Raw genomic sequence first — 6,000 nt, 5'->3', positions numbered from 1 at the left:
TTCAACATATCTGCGTGCTTTGTGCCTTCTGGCCTACAGGGTGGCGGGTGGAAGTGGGGGGCCTCTACGAATCGGGCCCTGGTTAGGCCGCCGTCTTGCCCTGGTGCGGGGGGGCCTGTTTGCTCTGGGGGCCAGTCAGCCAGAGGCTGCCTCAGACCCTCGGGACCCGGGGGGTCCGGTCCAGCCCCGCCTCTGCCCCGGCGCCCTCACTTGTTCTTCTCCAACTTCTGTCTCTTGATGTTACCCAGGCTCAGTTTCTTACTGGCAAAATGGCTGCTAACACGCACCGTGCTTTCTTTGGTACGTTGGCGAGGAGGCCATGTGAAGCTGATGACCGCAGAGCAGGGATTCTCAACCGGGGGCCGCTTGCCCCCCCCCCCCCCCCCCCCACCAAAGAGGGACAAGTGGCAATGTCTGGAGCCATTTTTGGTTCACCCAGCTGGGAAGGGTCGGTGCTGCTGACATTAGAGGGCGCGGGCCAGGGATGCCGCCACATGGGCTGCAGGGCCTAGGACGCCCCCCCCACCAGGGTGGTCTGGTCCAGGGTGTCGGTAGCACCGAGGGGAGACAGGCTGGTCCGGGGCAGCCTGGGAGAATCATTCCTTCTGCGCGTCTTTCCTGGGCATCGTTCGGCGCTGCCTGCGGGGAACGGCAGGGGGTTGGTAGGGACACAAGGCGGAAAGGACCCAGTCCTACGGCAGAGGGTCTGGCGTATGGTGGACACTTCCATACCGTTTCTACATCAAAGCGTGGCTTCAGCTGGTGGAAAGCCCGGCACGTGGCCGTGGTCATGCCCTACAGACTCTGCTGGCAAAGTGTGATGCGTGGGGGCTCTTTGTGAACAGCCTCTGTTGGCCGACAGGTGCTTCCAGAATGCTGGCAGAAAGTCACCCAACAGAGTGTGGCTCAGGCGGCCGGTTATCGAGTGGATGGGGGAGAAACAGGCTACCCTGGCCTCCCAGAGTGACCGGTGGTTTGGGGAGAAAGGAGCAGAGGCGGGTTTATCGAGGTTTTTCTGAACTCGTGGCTTCTGCTCAGTGAGTATTTGCCCCCTCTGCCACCTGGGCTTTGGGGGTGGGTGGGGGAAGGGGGGGCAGGAAAGACAAGACTCTAGAGAGCAGGAGAGGAAATTCCAGAGGCCTTTATACCCTTCAGAGGATGGGGGCCGGGGGTGGGGGTGGGGGCAGGTTCGGGTTGCCAAAGAGAAACATGGAGGAAGATTCTGGCCTCTGGTGTGCTCCTTCCCTGACCTTGGGGGGCAGCTTTCTCTGGGAGCAGAGAGCCCGGGCCAGGCCTTCTGGGTGGGTGAGGCGGGAAAGATGGTGGCCCTCTGCCGTCGGGCAAAGGGAACGAGACTGCAGCCTGTCCCCTGACCAGGACTGAGGGAAGGTGCTGGAAGGAAGGCGAGGGCAGCCGTAGTGGACAGCTTTTCTCCTCGCAGGGCCCCCAGAACCAGGAACCCGCCTTCCTGACTCTGGCCAGGGCCTCTTAAAGGAAGAGCTCTCCCCGTCGCTATGTCCACAGGTGGAGGGGCCACGTCTCCACCTGCCTCTTCACTCATACCTTAAGCCCCAAATAATAAAGCCAATGAAGCTCTAACGATGACAAGGGCTTCCTGCCAGCGTCAGTGGTGCTGTTCTGGTGCTTTCCATCTCATTTAATTCTCTCGCACTGCTGTGCACCTCCCAGCTGGCTCTTGGCCGCCAGCCTCCCAGGAGGGAATCCAGTGAGTCAGGCGTATGTTGATTCTCTCCGGTGGTGCAGAACCTTCGGTCCCACCAGGGCTTGCTGAACCCTTTGCGCCCCGGGCTCACTTGGGTAACTAGTGGAACCAGAGGCTTTGGTTTCCTTCAGCCCCGAACTCAAAATAGCCACAATTTTGTACGCCCTCGGCGTGACCTCGGGCAACTTACTTCTTTCTCAGAAACCTGTTTCCCTCTTTGCAAAACGGGGGGAAATCTTGTTGTGACGCTCAGATGAAGGGGAGAGTTTTTAGTGGATAAAACACGTGCGAGCCCAAACCCGGGATCGTCTCCATCATCATCATCATCATCATCATCAGGGGTCAGCAAACTTTCGCTATGAGACCAGACGGCAGATCTTTTAGGCTTTGTAGCCCCTACAGTCTGTCGGTATTAAATTCTATCGTCTCTTCAAAGTGGCCACGGACAGTAAGCAAATGGGTGTGGCTGTGTTTCAATAAAACTTTATTTACAAACACAGGGGATGGGCCCGATTTGGCCTGAGGGCTATGGTTTGCTGATGCCCGGATCTAAGGCCTGAGGCTTGACTCCCATTGCCCGGTAGCAAAAAGCGGAACAGGGCCTGGGCCAGGTTTGATGTGAAATGCAAGTGTCCACGTGCAAACAACCATCTGAGTGTTTTGAGGGCAGGGGAGGATCTACCTTTGAGACCCCATCCTGGGTTCTCAGGGGCACATGGTGAGGGCAGAGCGAGTATTTGTGGGTAAATGACTTTCTGGCCACCATTTCGGCTCAGGTCATGATCTCATGGTCATGAGATCGAGCCCCACGTCGGGATCCTCGGTGGGCATGGAGACTGCCTGGGATTCTCTCTCTCTGTCTGCCCCTCCTTCATTCTGGAGCTTGCACTCTCTCTCTGTCATTCTCCAAAAAAAAAAAAAAAGAAAAAAAGGTGTCCTTGTAATCAGAGCCATCATTATTGTCTATCCCCCGGGAGCTGGACTCCAGAGCCCTTTCCCTATGGTCTCATTTAATCTTCACGAGAACTCTGTCATATCAGGATGATGAACCTCGAGCCCTCCCTTGTGCCCATGTCCTATGCTTCTTTCTGGGCCAGGGGGCAGCTGTCAGTGGTTAAACCTTCTGCCTTCACCCCCCCTTAGAGGCCCCCACCTTTGTGTTCACGCTGCTCCTCCCTTCCCCCACCCCGGCTACTTCCTGGTCCTCCCAGGCCGACTGATGACAGATTGCCTGGCCCGGCCCGGCCCGGCCCTGCCCATGGGCCTGACCCAGTCTAGCCCTTCCTTGTGGGCTGCTAGGGGCCGCCTCCTGCGCTCCTGCCTGCCCGCCTGGCAGGTCTGGCAGGTGAATGACTCACATTCCTGGTCCTCTGCACACGAAGCGTGGGGAGCCAGTGCGCCTGACCCCTGGGCTCCTGCCTGCCCCGCCAGCGGCTGTGACGGACAGGACCCTTCCCCGCCGGTGGCGCCTGACCCTGTGCCACCCGCACCCATTTCCCCGAGGGCCAGAATTGGACTGCACGGAATCCAGGTCAGCTTTGGGGCTTGTAAACATCTCTGTCCCTCGCCGAGTTGGAGGAGGGTCCCTTGGAGGTCACGGGGCGTGTGTGGGCTTTCTGCCGTCGTTGACACCCTTGGGCACCCAGCCCAGGGACACCCTGCTCCCTCCCAGTCGGTGATGGGGCTTGGGGACGCCTTGTACCAGGCTCTACAAGGAGGACTCTGCTGGGAGCCTCGGGGGACGTGGCCCTGACCCTGGTGGCCACCTGTGGGGGCAGTTCAGGGCAACGTGGGGGCAAGGAATGCAGAGGGAGCCCGGCAGAGGCGTGGGTGCCTCGGGAACTTTCCCTGATTCCCTTCTCGGGGTCACAGAGTTTGATGGTTGGAGCCTGATATGGCCCTTACGGGACACCTAGGTCAACGGCATCATTTCAGAGCTGGGAAAACGGAGGCTCGGGAGGACAGGGAGTATCTCAAGGTCACGCGGTGACTTAGCGCCAGAGCCGGGCCTGGAAGCCGGATCCGGCTGCCGCCTCCCTGCGGTCACCCTGGGTCCTGGCTGTGAGTCCCTGACAGGTGGCTGTTTAGCCACAGCTCGAATCTCTCCGGTGGCGGTGAGCTCGCTGCTTTTGGAGGCAGCCTCTTGCGTCTGCGTGGCCGGTGGCCGGCGGTGAGGACACAGGGCCTGCGGGGCGCTTACTTCGTGCCCGGCACCTTGCTAACGAAGCACGCCCCGCGCGTTAGCTCTTTCAGTCCTCCCAACACCCCTGTGAGGCCAGTGGTGTTGTCGCCGTTCTCCTTCACAGCCGAGGAAACGGACCCAGAGAGGTTGAGTAACTTACTTAAGGTTTCGCAGCTTGGAAAAGGGGAGCTGAGATGGGAGGCCAGACAGGTCTGGTTCTGGGGCCTGACGGAGCCCTCCGCCCCCTCCCTTTCTGCTGCCACGAGTCGATGAGGCGTAGCAGGGTGGGGGGCTGGCAGGGCACGGCCAGGCTGGGCTTGTTAGGGGCGTTTAGATGGATCGCGCGTTTCTCTGGCCTCCCCGCGTCCGAGGAAAACAAGTGTTACTGCTGAAGCTTTTCTCCCTCCCCCGCTTGGGCTTCGTGGCAGCTCACGCTCTGTCTCACGTGGCGCCCGAGCTGCAGAGTCCAGCACAAATGGTAATGACCTTCCAGAGTGGCCTCCACGATGCTACACCTGCCTTGGTCTGTCCACGAAGGGTCCTTTGCTGGTTAACAAGGGCAGCGCCTCACCCTCAGGTGCTCGACCGTTTACAAAGCTGGGCCACGTCTGTTGTCCCCGATGGGTCTCACGCCAGCCTGGGGTGCTGGGCAGGGCAGGAATGAAGATCCCTGTAATTGAGGGACAGAGGCTCAGAGAGGTGAGGTGACCTGCCTGAGGTCACACAGCTAAGAGATAGCAGAGCATTAGGTTCTCTCTCCTGGCTCCTAACAGCGTGTGCTGCCATTAAGCGGGCCTCTCCTCTCAGTTTTTCCTCTGGAGGATCCAGAAGTTTCTAAAGGCGAGGCTGCCTCCCCGGCTTTTGGCCAACGAATCCAGGTCTCCTGAGGCTTGGCTGGGGACCGGCCACCAACTCTCCTCTGTCCCTTCGAGGGCTGAGCTCCTCTGGGAGCAATGGCCGCAGACTTTCCCGCTGGGCGTCCTCCGTTAGCGGGACTTTGGGGTCTTCGGGGGGGTGACTGGTCCGGCCCCTTCACATCCCTACCACCTAGAAGGCGAGAAGGATCCCTGATATGTTCATCCAGGGCTTCCTCTCAAAAACAGTCTTATGGGTGAGAAGTCCCCAGACTGATTCTGTTCTGTCCCCTCCTCCTTCTCTTCCTAGTGATCAACAAAACAACAACAACAACAACAATAATAATAATAGCGAGGTTGACTACTGGCATTGCCACCATGACTACTGTGCCATTTATCGGGCACTCACCCCGTGCTCAGCTCTAGGTCAGGTGTCCTGATGCCATAGCTCATCTAACCCTCCTGCCAGTCCAGATGTCACAGATGAGAAAGCTGAGGCACCGAGGGGTGAAGTCATTGGCCCAGAGTCACACGGCTGGCCCGTGGCACTGAAACCATCACTCAGAAAGTCAAAAGCTCACATCACCCAAAGTCACCATCCAAAGTCATGTGCTGAGTTCCTGGTGCAGCCAAGAGCGGCGACTGGCTTGGTTGCTTCCGGCTTTTAAGCTCTTCCCTCTCTGCGCCGCTGGGCTGGGCTGGGCGGCACTGGGACTCGAGAACCGTGGGTTCTGGTTGCTCTGTTTCTAAAATACTATGGGACTCTGGACATGCCCCTCACCCTCCTGGGGCCTGGGTCACCCCATCTGGGTGGAGGGGCTGATAATTTCTTCCCTGTGATCTAACCAGGGGCTGTGAATTACAGTCACGGCTGGGGATGCCTGTAAAACCTTGACATGGTGTGCAGGGAGGGAACCGGCGTGAAGAGAGTAATTACCCAAGCAGCGTCTCCGGTCCCCTCTGTGCCTGGGACAGCCTTGACGTTTAATCCCCACAATTACTGGGGATGAAGGAATTGGTGCCGAGCTCCACAGCCAGAGAAAGCTGGGGCTCAGCAGAGGAGCAACTCGCAACTCGCTCAAGGTCACAGGGCTAGGAGGTGGGGAGGCGGGGATTCGAACCCAGCCTGTGTGTGTGCCCAGAAGTGAGCGCCCCCCCCCCTCCCCACCAGCCCTCATGGGAGACAGCTCCCTGGGGATGGGGGCGGGGGGCTCAGGGTTTCTAGCCCCAGGGCAGCAAGA

General features: G+C 59.2%; 1 protein-coding gene across 7 annotated transcripts in view; it reads left to right on the top strand.

Moving 5' to 3' along the window:
* Positions 1-3,081: 3,081 nt before the first annotated feature.
* ARHGEF10L (Rho guanine nucleotide exchange factor 10 like) overlaps positions 3,082-6,000 on the top strand; it is a 158,506-nt gene continuing 155,587 nt past the window's right edge. For 5 of the 7 annotated variants that reach the window (XM_047869947.1, XM_047869945.1, XM_047869944.1 and 2 more), the window contains exon 1: positions 3,082-3,254. The gene's annotated coding sequence lies outside the window, so the exon portion shown is untranslated. The remainder of the gene's footprint in view (positions 3,255-6,000) is intronic. The other 2 variants (XM_047869950.1, XM_047869949.1) reach the window with 1 other exon arrangement.

This window comes from Prionailurus viverrinus, chromosome C1 (assembly GCF_022837055.1).
Source record: "Prionailurus viverrinus isolate Anna chromosome C1, UM_Priviv_1.0, whole genome shotgun sequence".
In the NCBI taxonomy this organism is placed as follows: domain Eukaryota; kingdom Metazoa; phylum Chordata; class Mammalia; order Carnivora; family Felidae; genus Prionailurus; species Prionailurus viverrinus.
This window is presented reverse-complemented; position numbering and strand designations above follow the sequence as displayed.